The sequence below is a fragment of the Canis lupus genome, chromosome 13 (genome assembly GCF_011100685.1).
Source record: "Canis lupus familiaris isolate Mischka breed German Shepherd chromosome 13, alternate assembly UU_Cfam_GSD_1.0, whole genome shotgun sequence".
Classification (NCBI taxonomy): Eukaryota; Metazoa; Chordata; class Mammalia; order Carnivora; family Canidae; genus Canis; species Canis lupus.
This window is the reverse complement of record NC_049234.1, coordinates 21,057,242-21,074,277: the sequence shown is the minus strand read 5'-3', so window position 1 is coordinate 21,074,277 and position 17,036 is coordinate 21,057,242. Positions and strand designations below refer to the sequence as shown.

Genomic DNA, 17,036 nt, shown 5'->3' with positions numbered 1-17,036 from the left:
CCAATAGGAGAGAGGTTTTTAGGAAGAGCTGCCTTTGATGCAGGGATGAGTTAGTCTGCAGCAACCTCACTTCACAGAGAAGGGGCCAGGGAGAATAGATTCACCAACCCTAAAAATTGCTCTCTGAAATTGCTTTTATTGTATTAGCCCAACCAGAAGTCAGGGGGCAAGGGCATTCTCCAATGTAGCCCATGAAGGTCAGATTTCTGGGATAGAGATCAGAGTGGGAAAAGGTAGAAAGTAGATCTGCAAGGGCAAAGGGAAGATAACTAACACATCTCTAAATCAGCTGTCACTCTTCTATATGGATTCTTTCTTTCATAAAAGAGTAGATAATTCTCATCTGATACCATCTCATCCCTCTGAATAGTTTCACTTGTAGGAGAAAAAAAAATGAATGTCCCTCATCAGACTTCAAATTATTTAACCCATTTCAATTTTTATATTTTCTTTATATTTTAGTTACTTGTTATGTAAAATAGGATCTAGTTCATTGTTATCTATTCTAGTCCATTTTTTTATTTTACCACTAAATACTGTTCTGGTACTCCATTTGTTTACTATTTAATATTATGCCAATACGGTGTAATCTATTTGGTTCTATAAAAAGTACAAAACAACCCTTACTAATCTTTCTAAAATCTTTGTACCTATTTAAATCATTTTAATGGTCCTTCAGAGATATCTGTAGGCTAATAATCCTGGATCTGTGAATGTTACCTTACATGGTTAAAGGGACTTTGTGGATGTGATGAGGCTAAAGATCTTAAAATGGAGAAGTTATTCTGGATTATTTGGGTGAGCCAAATGCAATCACAAGAGCTCTTATAAAAGAGAGAACAGGAGGCTCAGAGTCAGAGAAGGAGATGAAAAAAGGATGGAATCAGAGAATAGTGTCATTACTGGAAGGGGTCCATGAACCAGGGAGTGCAGGCAGCCTTTATAGGCAGGAAAGAGCAAAGAATGGATTCTCTGCTGGAGCCTCCCAAAGGAAGGCAGTCTTGCTGACACTCTGATTTTAATCCCATAAGACACAATTTTGGACTTCTGACCTCAAAAACTATAAGATAAATATGTGTTGTTTTAAGCCACTAAGTTTGTGGGAATTTGTCACAGAAGCAAGCAGAAACTAACATGGGCCTTTTTATCTTTCTTCCTCTTTTTTCTTTTTTTCTCTATGGTGAAGTTAGTATCGTATAATAAAGTAACCATAAGACAATCTGAAGTTGCAAATCCTGATTCTGATTCTTGAGGTTAGGCAACATCTCTGTTCCTTCTTTCTTTAGGCTCCTGTTGGGGCACTGCCACCCTCATATTCGGTATTAGAACTCTAGTCTTCATTTGATTCATCAAACAGTTCACCTTTTTATCATATAGGGGTTTTCACATACAATGTCCTCATAACCTGAAGCTTTTCTTTTAACTTTTCACTCAACTGCTTCTTCTTCATTCTTTGCGATTCACTTATACATCTATTCTCAGGGAATCTCTTCTTCTTCTCCAAAGACAGGTACCCCAATTTATCCCATCTCACATATTTTCTTTTCAGTCCTAGGAAGTATCACAGTTAAAATAATAGTTATTTTGTAATTATAAGCTGAGGACTTTGGGACATTACTTCACAATACAGACTTTAATTTTTATTGATTAAGTCAGAAGTGCTTATTTCATGGAGTTAATACAGAGAATAGTGGAAGTAATATATTTAGAATAGTTCTCCAAATACAAACAAACCTTGCTGGATCTACTTGAAAAATGGTTTCCTCTCATTCTGAATGACTAGATTCTTATCTTGAGATCTGTTTTAAATGTAATCTCTTCAGAGGACAGGTGTCTTACTGGAAGCAGGAAGTGAGGAAAGTTTGTCCAAGACTAGAAAGAAATTCCAGCCACCCTACCTACCACACAGGCCTTGTGTGAGGGAAAGAGAGCAATGGGAGGAAGAGATGTCAGAACACCACTTCCTGGCAGATCTGCTGGGGAAACAAGAAAGACCCAATGGAAAAGATGGTTGTACGGGATGACTAGACAAATATAAATTCTAATAAAATATGACTCTGCCCCAAACAGCACAGAAGCAACAGAGAAAACTATAAGAACCAAAGGGACCACAAAGCTCAGACAATGGTGATCCTAGACCAGGGCTGAGGACCATAATGGTGACCCCACAATGACCCACAATCACTGACATAACTCTAAAGACATAAAACCCTCAGGAGAACTGAGGCCATTTTCCTTCAGCAGAGTGGGAACTTAGAAAAGTATATTAAGCTATAGATACACAATGAAGTTATATTTCTCATATATCTCTAGATTGAGCAATAATGCCTACTAAAACTATTCCATAGTCTTTCTCTCCCATTTGTTTCATGAGAACTGGGACAAGAGTTAGCCTGACACATTTCTCATAAACTGATCTTCAATAAAACATTTAGATGAATGACCAGAACAACTATTGACATTCTTACTCCATAGTAAGCATTCACATGTGAATTCACACTATATTTTGCACATTCAAAGAGGACTTTAGGATTATCTTTTTATCTTGTATTTCAGAATTTCTTTTATAAACCTGTGGGGGAGGGGAGGAAGAAAAGATCTCTTGAAAATGTCTAAAATCAAACACGTTTTAATGGAAATTCTTTCCTCTTTGGGAGTGAATCTGAAATTTGGCATACCAATGTATAATCAAGACCAACTTATATTGAAAGTAATACTGAGTTTTGTCTGAGTTCACTGACAATGAAAATATGGCTGGAAAATACAGCTGGACAGAATTAAGGTTGTTTCCTTCCACAGTGGCAAATGAGGTCAGTGTCTGGAATAAGATACTATGTCCAGTTATGTTTAGCCAATCTGGTGAACTGCCTCCAGCCCTACCCCAAAGTATCAAGGTTTGAAGGGCTTTACTACCTCATCCAGCAATTAATCTGCTTAACCAATAAAGAGGACAAATCCTGACTATTTGAAAATGTGGGGTCTTTACTTCTAGAAGCAGTGTTAAAACAATGAATATATATTTTAAACAAAACCAACAATGAAAGATTTTGAAAGTGGGATGCCTGGGTGGCTCAGCAGTTGAGCATCTGCCTTGGGCTCAGGGTGTGTTCCCGGGGTCCTAGGATCGAGTCCCACATCGGGCTCCCTATAGGGAGCCTGCTTCTCCCTCTGCCTATGTCTCTGCCTCTCTCTGTGTGTCTCTCATGAATAAATAAATAATCTTTTTTGAAAAATAAAGAAAAATTTTGAAACTGTTAGTTCAATACCCTCATTTGACAGATGTGGAAACTAAGGCACAGGGAGTGTTCTTACTATGAGAGTTATGGTTATGATACACATCTTCTGAATTACAATCCAAAAATTTTTCCAGACTATTGCTTTTCACTTCATCACAAAGGAAAAAGTATTTAGAAGATTATCCGTATCTTTTGTAAGGCTTGCAAATATATCTGTGCATCTATTGTTTGGTAGGAGATCTTGTGGTTAGGAACAAGCCTGGGCCAAGAGCCATATTGCATGGCTGAAGAGAAACCTAAAAAGATCTTTAATTGTACCATTTTTAAGGTAAACAATTCCTTCAAGTGTGTTTAAAAATCAGAGCAAATGATTCATCTTGATGTGTATCTGGCTACAAAAAGGAATGTATCTCTGGGTGGGATTAGAAAGAAAACCTTTCTTTTTTTTAAAATACAGTATTCCTGCCCAGATGAGAGGAAGGTACTCACAGAGCCTGATTGCTGTGATTTCAGACTACAATCAGTTGACAAGCAAAGAGAACTCTGATGTTCCTGACCTTTCAGGAAGTGTACCGGATATGAGGTAGAGTTGGAAAGAAGCTGATATTTAAGCCAACATGCAGTGATTCTTTAGACATTGGGGGTATTTAGAGTAATTTTCAATTAGTGACGTCAATACCCCACAAAGGAGGTTCAGACAGGAGAGTGGAGAAGTCCAGACAACTTTTGAGAAGCAATGAACTGAAAAAACTTGAAGGCTTAGCTAAAGGAGGCTCCAGTGGTATAAATATGACCTATACGATAGAGGAACGCAGTCCAGCAAGCCAGAAACAGCCCCCTAAAGTGATATTTAAATAAATTATAATGAACATTAGAAATATAAAACATAAGGGGGAAACTTGATAAACGTAACCACATTAAAATTAAAAACACAAATGCTTAATCATTAAAAGATACCATGGAGAGAGTGAAAAAGATAAGCCACACACAGGAAGAAGATGTTTTTTAACACATGTAATGGACAAAGAGCTCATGTCCAGAATACAAAAAGAATTCCTATTTATTAAAATGAAAGAAATGAAAATAAAATGAGAAGAGACACAAACAAGGCATTTCTCAGGAAATAGAAATGCATATGACTATAAACCTATAGAATGTTGCTCAATTGTATAATCAGAGAAACACAAATAAAACCACTAAGCTGATATTTCACATAGAGCAGTTTGATAAAATTATGCAGCTGGATTATATAAAATGTTGATGAAGATGTGGAGCAATGAGACTATTATCCCTTGCTAGTGGGGCATAAATTAGCACAACAGTTTGAGGAGTGAGTAATGAAATTACCTAGTAAATTTGAACATGTTCATGGCATAATACACGACAGTTCCTGTCTTTGGTGTTTATCCTAGGTAAACTTGCACCTGGGCAACAGGCACCAAGATATTGTCAACGCTGTCAGCAAACTCCTGGAAAAGACTAAATGCTCAGCCCAGCTAAATGACTAAATAAACTGCAGTACTCATGAGCTGAAGTAGTAGCCTCAGGAGACAAGAATTCATTCCATTATCAACAGGGGTGAATCTCAAACACATAACGATGGCAAATAAACATATATGATTATCCTACATACATAAAGGATCAGAATCAACCAAAACTAAATAATTTATTAAGTGCAGATATGTAAGTAGGTGGTAAAAGTACAGAGAAACACAAGGGAATAATTGAGACAAAATTGAGGATTAGAGTTACCCCTTGCAGGGAGGAAAAGATGAGAGAAGATAGATTGAGGGCCATAAAATTGTTGATTGGGTATTGGCTACACAGGTATTTGTTTTATCATTATTATTTAGCCATTCAAATGTGTCCTATCTGCTTCATAATGCTTAATATGTCAATATAAATTAAAAATGCCCCCCAAATCAGTAAGGTGGAGGAGAAAAAGAATAACATGAGTAGTAGATGGGGAAATGAGATTGAATATATATGTAATGAGCAGCCCAGGTGGCTCAGCGGTTTAGTGCCGCCTTCAGCCCGGGGTATGATCCTGGAGACCCAGGATCGAGTCCCATGTCAGGCTCCCTGCATGGAGCCTGCTTCTCCCTCTGTCTGTGTCCCTGCCTCTCTCTCTCTCTCTCTGTGTGTGTCTGTCATAAATAAATAAAATCTTAAAAAAAAGAATATATATGTAATATATATCCTCTGGATAACCCCAACACCATTCCGCTAACTCAGTTGTGGCTGCTATCTCTCAAGAAAGTTTGTTTTGTTTTGTTTTGTTTTTTTCTTGGTCCAGCCACCTAGTCATTCTACTCAAATCTACCCCATGTATCCCAGCTTAAAAATATTAGTGTGTTTCATGAGAAACCGTAGCAAATAATGAGACTCCTATTCTCCTGCTCCTAACCAGCTCATCATGAGCAGTTTCACCGGTGAGAATATATGTATTTTATGTTCGGTGTACCACACACATACAGTTCTAGCAAAAACAGCCTTCTCTAGGGGGATAGGGGATCATAATTAATTTTGCCTACCTTGATAATGAGAACTTCGGTCATACTCGTTAGGAAGATGGGTTTGAATCTGGATCCAATGCTAATTTGCCGTATTATATTTGGCAGTTTAATTTACTCATATGGGCTCATTTCCTCATTTAAATGGAAATAGCAATTCCAGACTGTGCCATTGTGAGAATGCACACAAAACCACAGAGAAGATTCTCCGGCACACCTAAATGACAGCCCTGAAAGAAACTGTCAGATCAGTTCCAACGAGCCTGTATATGTACACAATATTTCATGGAGAGACTTTCCTCCTTTAGACTGACTGAACTTCCCACTATGGTCTGAGAATTTTTATAAAGCCTACCAGAAAGTTAATCTTACATGTGTTCTTGTTTGTTCCCAAAACAAACTCTAAATGATATAGAGGAATACCAATTGCAAATATCTCAGCCCTGAGAATTGAAACACCCTTAACCACTTTGCACATTCTACTGCATTTCTTTATGCCTTGGTTGTTTTTGCATTGCCATGGGTGTTTTTATGCATCCAAGCACGTATCAGGGATTGAGGAAAATGCACAACTCCTAGTTTGCAATCAAATAAAGTTCAGTCTTCATTATCTTTAACTATGCTGGGTCTTTGTTTAAAATTCGCTGAATTTAAGAAGGTTCTCTCTGTCTTCAATACATTCAACAACGAAGTTTGCTGGCAATGACTTAGCACCAGGGAATTGTACTGAGTTGTGCCTGTTGCACTGTTCTGCTCTCTCTCTCTCTCTCTCTCTCTCTCTCTCTCCTTCTGCATTACATCTTCACCTCTAAACAATGATCTCTGTGTTCTGCTTTTTGAGCCAAGATGGCCAAGCTGAGATTTATATCCATTCTTTTTGGCAAGAAGGAAATATAAGAAATACCCTGAACTCAATTGTTACACCCTTTAAAAACTGAGGGTTTTACTCTTGAAATATTCTATAATAATGATAGTGGAAGATAAACAAGTATAATTCAGAATGACCCAAGGATTTTTTTTTTCAATTAATGAGAAAGGATAAAATCTGATGAAACTTGATGAGCTGTTCATCGACGTATCTCCTGTGTCTAGATTGGTGTTTGAAATGTGGTCTGTTATAAGGCGGCTATTCAGCAATATTCATTTGAATGAATTGATGCGTTCCTGAATTAATAAAATGGATACATATGTGAACAGCAAATGAAACATTTTGTTCCAAGCTTTGACATGACCCTGAAAACTCTGGTTGATATTGAAGGCTTGATTATTGAGAAAATATGACTCCCTAGGGATTCTTGTCAAGATAATCTTTTAAAAAAAAAAAGAAACACTTTTTGTTTTAGAAGTTTGTGATTTACAGAAAAGCTGTGAAGATGGGACAGAGTTCACGTAAACCTTACACCCTGTTTTCTCTATTATTAACATTGACCATAACTATGGTACATTTGGAACAACTAATGAACCACTATTAATATGGTATTATTGACTTAACACTTAGTTTGGATTTTTTTCATTTTTAGTTAATATGTTCCCAGATCCCACTAAGTGACTCTTCTTGCAAAATGACACAGATCATTTTGATTCCTATTTCATAGGCCTAAGCAAGCTCTGCAGTCATACCTTATTCCCAGAAGACAGGGAAGTGCAATTTTACAAAGCTTATGGAAGGCTAAAGAAATAGAAGTACATTGGTCAACAATACTAAATGATTACTCTGATGAATAATAATTCACATATGCGCTGCAGATTTGCGATTCACAAAGCTGTTGGAGAATGTTAATGAACTTTCATTCTGGGTAGCAGGGACTTTGGAAAGGGAAGAATCCAAGGCTAAATAGCTTGCGTCGAGTCCAAAATTCAAACCCAAAACTTTTGACAATACTCTGATAAAAAATATTATTCTCAGTAAGCCCCAAATATTTCCTGCCTTCATTCTCTACTTTTTGTTCTCATTGACTTAGCCACAGGGAAATCAAGACCCTAGAGCAGGGATCAGCAAACTTTTCTGTAGAGAGACAGGAATTTTTGAGGTTGTGCAGACTACATGGTCTCTGTCCATGTCCTCAATTCTGCTATTTAGAGTGAAAGCTGCAGCAGAGAATACATTAACAAGTGAGCGTGTGCCGATAAAACATGATTTACAAAAGCAGAAGGGTGAGCTGGACTTGTAGCACAGGCCAGTTTACCAGCTGTAGTCCTAGGCACTGGATAAATCTAGACAAAGATCTTGGATATACTGATATGTATATAGTTTGTGATGTATACAACTCAAAACCCATTGATCTGCTTACACCATTATTCTTTCAGACTCTCTGTCAATGTCTTTTTAAGTCTTATGATTATATCACAAAAGTCGTCTCTGTTCTTTGTTAATCTCCTGTTAGCATCATTCTGTATCTTATTGTAATTTATGATTATCTCTGGCCTAATAGAATTGCTTACCTGCCTCCTAAGAAAGAAGGTATAGGCAGATCAAAGTATTTTGAGGTTAGGTTTAGGAATACAGGAAGTTGAAATAAGCCAGATACAGGACCTGGGTCAATTTAAACTATAAAGGGTTAGCAAGACACATGCTGAAGTTTCCAGAAAAAGAGTCACAAATTTCAAAGCCTTCCTATACCGATCTGTGCCATTTTTACCCAAAGATGCCCTTCATGCTTTTGCTATAATCTAACCCAGAGTGAAGAATTACTGAAAGTGACACTTTGAGAAAATGCTTCCAACCTTGCCTTTTATCTTATTTTTTGTATGCGTGATTTTAAAAAATATATACAATTAGAAATCTTGTGTGGTCTTTATCACACACAGTATATCAACAAATGATGGGAGAAGCCAAAAATGTGCTATAGGGAATTTTTGAAAGGCTTTCAGGCGATATTTACATAAATTACTTTCCTCTCTTATGTAATCACAATAAAGAAGTTGGATTGAAACTTTAACATATTTTTTACTATGGAAATATATTTATATACAGTTTGTGAATAACAACACGCTTATATGTAAATGATATATATGTTTATGTATTCCTATGTATATGAACGTACACATAGCTATACGTAAAGTGAAGTTAGGTTTAAAAGGAAACCAGGTTGGTGGATGTAAAGGCTAAGGAAATTTGCAAGTGCTCCCTGTTATATGTGGGGAGCACCTAACACAATGTAATATTTTCATAATGATTAATGAACAGGAGAAGAATATTCTTAAAATTTCCTTGGCTCACTCAGGGCTATATTTAAGTTCCTCTGATATTCTGATATTTGCTCAAATGACAGAATGGAACCCCAATAGGACTTGGCCTCTTGTCCAGTTGTAAACATTTGGTGGGTTAAAATAGGCCTCAGTTCTTTGCAGCCCCTCCCAGTTGTAAACATTTGGTGGGTTAAAATAGGCCTCAGTTCTTTGCAGACCCCAATAAGAGGTCTGTTCTCCTACCCCTTGACTTTCGGCTGGCCTCATGATATGCTTTTAACCAGTGGACTACAGTGGAGGTGATTTTGTATGGCATCTGAGAAAGGTCTCCAGAGGCCTTGTAGCATCTGTACTTGTCTTCTTAGGAAACACTGCCCACCATGTGGACAGAGGGGCAAGTCAACAGTCCACACTCATCACCAGACATGAGAGTGAAGCCTGTGGGAGCCTCTAGCCCCAGGTAGACAACCAGATGACTGTGGTCATGTGTGTGACCTCAAGTGGCCCTAGCAAGGGAACAACCCAGAAAACTGAATAAATCATTGACTGGTGAGACATGATAAATAATTTTTGTATTTGTAACTTTTGTATATGTATATATGGCTTAAAACAAATATATGTATATAACATAATATACATATATTTATGTATTTTATATATTTTATATATTTCAGAAATAGTTTCAGAAAAACCCTAAAGATGTTCAGCTTCTGAAATAGGAATATATGCATGGGTGAGTTTGTATTTCTCTATTTGTTCATGTTTATAGGCATAGATGGCAATGCAAATAATAGTGGATCAGAACTACTGATCTATTTATTAGATACCTGATGTGTGTGAGACAGTGTGAGTGTGAGATGTACATTTATTCAAGCGACATCTTCTGGGGCTATTCTGATATGGTATGTATGAGTGTTAGCCAAAGAACAAGTAATACCCCTCTTCTACTTTGGCACATGAACAATTTAATTTTCTTTTTTTTATTAATTATTTTTTTATTGGAGTTCAATTTGCCAACATATAGCATATCACCCAGTGCTCATCCCATCAAGTGCCCCCTTCAGTGCCCATCACCCAGTAACCCCCACCCCCCTACCCACCTCCCCTTCCACTACCCCTTGTTCGTTTCCCAGAGTTAGGAGTCTCTCATGTTCTGTCTCCCTTTCTGATATTTCCCACTCATTTTCTCTCCTTTCCCCTTTATGCCCTTTCACTATTTTTTATATTCCCCAAATGAATGAGACCATATAACATTTGTCCTTCTCCGATTGACTTACTTCACTCAGCATAATACCCTCCAGTTCCATCCACGTCGAGGCAAATGGTGGGTATTTGTCATTTCTAATGGCTGAGTAATATTCCATTGTATACATAGACCACAGCTTCTTTATCCATTCATCTTTCAATGGACAATTTAATTTTCTATGTCAGTCAGAGAAGATAGATAACATCACAGAAAATATTTGCCATTATAAAATATTAAAAACTAGGGTCAAATGGGTAATAGGCAAAAATAAATAATAAATTAAGGGGGAATATTTGCAACTTATATTTCAAAAAGCTAATGTTCATAAGCTTTTAGAAATTTTTCTAAAATAGGTGAAATTCAAACAATAAAATAGAAACAGATACTGTTACTAAAGTTATGAAACACTTGCATCTAAGAATGTAATCCACAAAAGTCTTGGAGCAAAACTGATATTATATATTTACTGACCAGAGCAATTTTGTTAATTTATCCATTTATTCAAATGACATTGCTAAATATCAGGAACTTTGAAAGGGGGAAAAAAACACATGATTTTTCCCTGAATTAGTGCGGAGCCAAGTGGAAGAGATGGGATAACAAAATGATCAGTATAATAAAGTGGATTAGGAAAGACTAGGTGGCTCAGCCGTTGAGCATCTGCCTTCTGCTCAGGTTGTAATCCTGGGGTCCTGGCATCGAGTCCCACATCAGGCTCTCTGCAGGGAGCCTGCTTCTCCCTCTGCCTGTGTCTCTGCCTCTCTCTCTATGTCTCTCATGAATAAATAAAAATAAAATCTTAAAAAAAATAATGGGTTAGTTCTAAGTTGTTGAGAGATACAGAGCATTGAATGATTTGAGATATTCTACAAGGAAATCATAGAGAATCCTTCTTACAGGAGGTGAAGCCAGAAATTTCTTAAAGAACAAGTTAGAATTTTCCAAATGAAGGAAGTACCAGAGGAAGGGAGGAAATTATTTGAGGGAAAGTGGTAACCATAGGCAAATGCTCAGAGAAGTAGCATACTGTATGCAAGGAACTACAAGAAGTGTGATAAGAGGCAGAGCTGAAAATGCTAGAAATAAAACTGGAGAGATGTACCTATTCAGTAGTTCCACCCATTCTAGATTTAACCTGAGGCAGCTGGAAGAGGGGAGGGAGGAGGACCCAGCAGGTCTGTAACATGTTAAAATTGGATTTTAAATCCAATTAGAGTGAAGTAAGTCAGTCGGAGAAGGACAAACATTATATGTTCTCATTCATTTGGGGAATATAAATAATAGTGAAAGGGAAAATAAGGGAAGGGAGAAGAAATGTGTGGGAAATATCAGAAAGGGAGACAGAACGTAAAGACTGCTAACTCTGGGAAACGAACTAGGGGTGGTAGAAGGGGAGGAGGGCGGGGGGTGGGAGTGAATGGGTGACGGGCACTGGGTGTTATTCTGTATGTTAGTAAATTGAACACCAATAAAAAAAAATAAATTAAAAATAAATAAATAAATAAATAAATAAAATCTTAAAAAAAACCAAAAAAAAAAATAAATAAATCCAATTAGAAATTAAATCCAAAATTGGACTTTAAAAAACATTGTTCTCTGGAGGATGATTTACAGTGATAAAATTAGGAGCTAAGAGACAGATTAGGAAACTGAAGTAGTAGTCCAGCGGAGAAAGGTGTAGGGTTAAAGACCACTCCTCGGTTTAGAGCTCAGTGTATCCATATGCAACTGTAAGGTTTTTATTTTGTTTTTTGTTTGTTTGTTTTGTTTCATTTAGAGAGAGAGAGAGCAGGCGGGGAGGGTCAAAGAGAAGGGGGTGAGAGAGAATCTCAAGCAGGCTCCACAGCCAGTACAAACCCAACACTGGGCTCAATCTCATGACCCTGAGATCATGACCTGAGCTGAAGTCAAGAGTCAGACACTTAACCAACTGAGCCACCTGGTAGCCCTACAGCTATGAGTTTTTTATTCCTTATAGTGGCAGACACATCTAAAGAATAACCAAGATCCCTGCCTCCTTATAGCTTTTTGCAATCTCCTCTCCTTGAGTGTGGGAAGGACTTGTGATTTACTTCTAATCAATAAAATATGGCAAAGGGGATGACTCTGATATCACCCTCATGATTGGGTTAAAATATATGAGACTCTACTTTGCTAATTAACTAACACTAGAGATTCTTCTTGCTATCTTGACAAATTAAAGGGCCATGTTGGAAAAATCCACATGTCAAGGAATTGTGGTAACTTCTAGAAGCTGAGAACAGGTTTGAATGCATAGCCAGCCAGAAGATGTGGCCATCAGTCCTTCAACACAAAGATAAATTCTGCTAAAAACCTATGTGAACATCTTCACATAGGGGTAAGAAGGAGACTTTCAGCAGCCATTCCTTCTGATGAGAATGCAGCCCAGCTGACTGATTATAGCCGTTCAGAAAACCCAGGTAAGCTTCCTGATCCACAGAAACATTGGGATAATAAATGTGCATTGTCCTAATTAAAAAAAATGTGGTTGTTATGCAGTAAGACATAACTAATACAAGTATTTATTATAATGTTAAATGTATTTCTCTGTGTGGACAGGTTCCCCAGAATACAAAATCATTCTGGAGCTGATTTTTTTATTTATATCTGCCAACTTAGCTTTAATGGCCTGCATAACTTGCCTGTCTTTGAGCTCTCCATAATGGTCTGGTAACTCAGATTCAGTTTATGGAAATTGCCCTCAGCAATATATTTAAGTACTTTTGTTTTCAGTGCCAAAAATTCTGGGTTCTTGAGTGATATTTCTAGGAGTATGGCTTAGCTATCAACCAAAATGCCTTTTCTCTAGTGCACTGATCTCGTGCCAAGATGGTAAAGTTCTCCAAATCCCCTGAATGCTTTGATTGATTTTAATTACAGTGAAGTCTATTGACATAAAGCTAAATGCCATTTCCAACAGCAACAGTGTTGCCAAGCATTATCAGAAATCTCTGAGAATCAGGGGAAGTGGCTTCCAAAGGCAAAGCCCATTGAGGGGATTTCTTTGTCAATCAACACCTTCTCAGGCTGCCTCTTTGTTGTATATTTGAAGGGCATTCTTCCATTCTCTAGCTTTGTTCAATCTCCTCTCTGAGTGGCATCTCTTCAGCCTTCTGATATTTTGTCTCAGTTGTGAAGCTATTCTAACCTCTGAGGAGATTAAGAAATTAATGTGCAAGACCATTATAGTTTGATAGCCACCATTCTCAGAAAGCTGCAAGGACAGAAATATGTAAAAATAAAAAGGACACATCTAGAGGTCATTTCAGGGATCTTGTACTATCCCTGGACTATTGCAATGACTTTTGCATGATAGTGACCATACCCAAATATTTCTGTAGCCCTCGTCCAAGTCACAATAACTGATTCTAGTGTGCAATCTAGTGTCTAATTCTGGTAAGAGAATGGAAAATTTTACATGATGAAGTCTTCTCAAGGATGCTCTGAGAATTTGGTATTTCTCAGCATGGCCATAGGAATTGACTCTGGTTTCATGCAAGACATAAACCTTGAAGCGGGTTCCATGTAATGAATAGGATTTAGAGAGATAGAAATTTTGGAAGATTAAATTAAGTGGGATAAGTGCTCATAAGACTACACATTGGGCAGCCCGGGTGGCTCAGCAGTTTAGCGCTGCCTTCAGTCCAGGGCATGATCCTGGAAACCTGGGATTGAGTCCCATGTTGGACTCCCTGCATGGAGCCTGCTTCTGTCTCTGCCTGTGGTTCTGCCTCTCTCTCTGTGTGTGTCTCTCATGAATAAATAAATAAAATCTTAAAAAAGAAAAAAGACTACACATTGCATACAGATGGAAGAAGATGGGTATGGCCAAGTTGAGGATAAGTGTTGATGGCCAAAGACAGGGAGGAACTCTGCCTTATTGGAATGTAATACTGTAATTTCAAAGAAATGGGGATAAAGTGAGGTTATAATTGACTAGAGGGTACTTTAAACTCTTTAGTGAGAATTAGAAGTTTGATTCAAGTATCTCTACCTTAAATTTTACCTTTCCGAGAAAACTCTGCATAGCAGTCCTGTTTGATTTAAGAGCCACTCCTTCATTGTATCATAACTGCATTTTTCACAAGATAATGTAAATAACAATTTACTTGCTTTTCTCTTCCAGTGTTCTCAAGGACTGGAGTAATGACTTCTTTTCTCAAAAAAATGGTGGTGGGTAGGACAAGGATATGGGCAGGGAGAGAGGAAGAAAAAAAAGATGTAAGGTATTAGACCTTAAGGTAAAAAGAACCTCTAATGACATGCCATATACTAGCTTAGCTCTTAAGAAAACCAGTCAAGGGCAGCCTGGGTGGCTCAGTGGTTTAGTATCACCTTCAGCCCAGTGTGTGATCCTGGAGACCCGGGATCGAGTCCCACGTTGAGCTCCCTGCATGGAGCCTGCTTCTCCCTCTGCCTGTGTCTCTGCCTCTCTCTCTCTCTGTGTGTCTCTCGTGAATAAATAAATAAATAATCTTAAAAAAAAAAGAAAAGAAAACCAGTCAAACTTAATCCTCAGTTTCTTCATCTGAAAATAATAGAATTAATAACAGCTATCTCTTCAAAAGATCCCTGAGAGGGTGAGAGAGATATTGAATATAATAAGAATACTTCAGAAAATGTAATACTACATGAGTGACTTGTTACTTGCAGGCTCTTTATAAAGTAATGCATTATAGATGCAGTGTTTTGAGAAAACTCATGCTGTGGGGAAAGAAAGACAACTCTAGTTTTACGGATGGTCATGAAAATGTTATTTATATAATAAAATGTTGGAAATCAGCTACATGATCAACAATAGAGAGTTGTTTGAATAAACATTCATTTAGTCACAAATTAGACTATTATGGAGTCAAAGTAATGGGATAGGAGAATCTTCAATTGTTTGGGAAATTAGTAATACTATATGGAAAAGTTTTCAAAATATTAGTCATACGTGGCCATCTATCTGTGTGTTGTCTATGTGTGAGTTCACATAGATGTGTATATATACAAAGACATGCAAACAAATATGTTATGGATTATTTTTCTTATTTTCAATTACCTTTTTTAACAAACAGTTTGTAAGTTGTAAGTAACAGAACCCATCCCCTTCCATACCATCAGCTTGTATTAATCCCATACCAATATTTTAGCTTCAGAACACGGTAGAAAAAGAAGCAGTGATCATTCTCAGCATGAAGATCTATGTGGTACAAAGTCCTCCTCAGAAGAGGAAGAGGGTGACAGCTGTGTGAGCAATCCACCTTCTGGACCACAAAAATGTCTCTGACAGTGTTACAAACACTTTTTAGAAAGAAAATAAATAGTAGCAGATAGGTCCTGGTGTGTGAGAGATTGGAACAGAGTAGCATAGACTCCATTCCACTTTGGACTGGTTGCTCCTATTTTCAACTTGACTCTAGAGCAATGAAAGTGAAGGAGGCCTGGAAAAGAAACCATAAGACTTGGTTTCGGCCAATTCTGTCTTCAACTAGCTGTATGACTTGAGGCATATTGCTTCAAGTTGCTTCCTTGTCTATAGGGAGTAGAAGTGCCCCCTGACTCTGAAACATTTTGTTTTTGTTTTTGTTTTGTTTTGTTTTGTTTTTTGAGTATGGGAATATATTAATCCGGCCACACACCATCCTGTATTCTCTTTCAATATTTATTTATTCAGAACACAGGGAGTGTCTCACCCTTTTTCAAAGGACCATCTGAGCCAAGTAGAACAAAGGAAAGCTATAACGTGTTGCATTATGTGCTGGGGTTTATTAACTAGTTTCTGCATCCCAACAACCCAGTGAGGTTACAAACTAGTAACCACTTTATACATAAGGAAAGGAGGCCCCATGGAGTAAAATAACAGCACATAGTTGAGGAGAAATTTACACCCACATACATCTGACTCCACAGACAGTGACTTTCCCACTAACTATACTTCTGTGTTTCTGAACTCATTTTAAATGATGACTTGAAATTCCTAAGGGTAGATGTCTATCTTGCATGGGTATCAGAATGTACTGGATAAATATTTGTTTAAGGAAAGGATGTAAGAAAGAGAGAAAAAAAGAACACTGTAAGGATTTCTGAACTGTGTAGGCTCCCCTCCACCCCCCAATAAAATGAAGGAAGGAAAAGAAAAAAAGGGGAGGGCAGTAGGGAGAGAGGGAAGGAGAAAGGAAGGAAGAAGGAAGGAAGGAAGGAAGGAAGGAAGGAAGGAAGGAAGGAAGGAAGAAAGAAAGAAAGAAAGAAAGAAAGAAAGAAAGAAAGAAAGAAAGAAAGAGAAAGAAAGAAAGAAAGAGAGAAAAGAAAAGCAATTTTTAGGACAATAACGATTCAAATGCTTCTTCAGCAAAAACGGATGGATGCACTGAGGATGAATTAGCCTCATTGTTCAGCATTTTCCACATAGGTTTGATGTCAGATTCTTCTTCTTTTCTAATGGGGTCTATGGTGGGAGGCCAAGGGGGAGGCTAGTGATTGTATTTAATTATGTTCAAAGAAAGTTAGAGAATACTCAGCAGATGTCAGGCTTACAGCTGGGATCCCATAACAAATGCTGCTCTGCTATCTCGCTTTCTATGTTCCTGCAGCAAAGCAGGGCCCTGAAAATGCCCAGCAGACACACTGGCTGGGGCTGAGTGAGAAAAGATAACAAATCTTAAGGAAACATGTTGCTTATTATTCCTCATAATGAGAGCTGCCAGGGAGTACACTGAGCAGGCCTCCGGCTGATACCAGGATACAAAGGATCTTAATGCATCCCACACAAGGATGTCATTTGCAATCTGGAGCAACAAAAGAGATGGAAGGTAGGCCTTGTTTCTTGATACTGTATATCCCAGGGAG

The 17,036-nt window shown here is 37.7% G+C and overlaps 1 pseudogene; it reads left to right on the top strand.

Annotated features, from left to right (window-relative positions):
* The first annotated feature begins 3,706 nt into the window (after positions 1 to 3,706).
* The window catches only part of LOC111098648, a 44,754-nt pseudogene continuing 31,424 nt past the window's right edge, over positions 3,707 to 17,036 (top strand).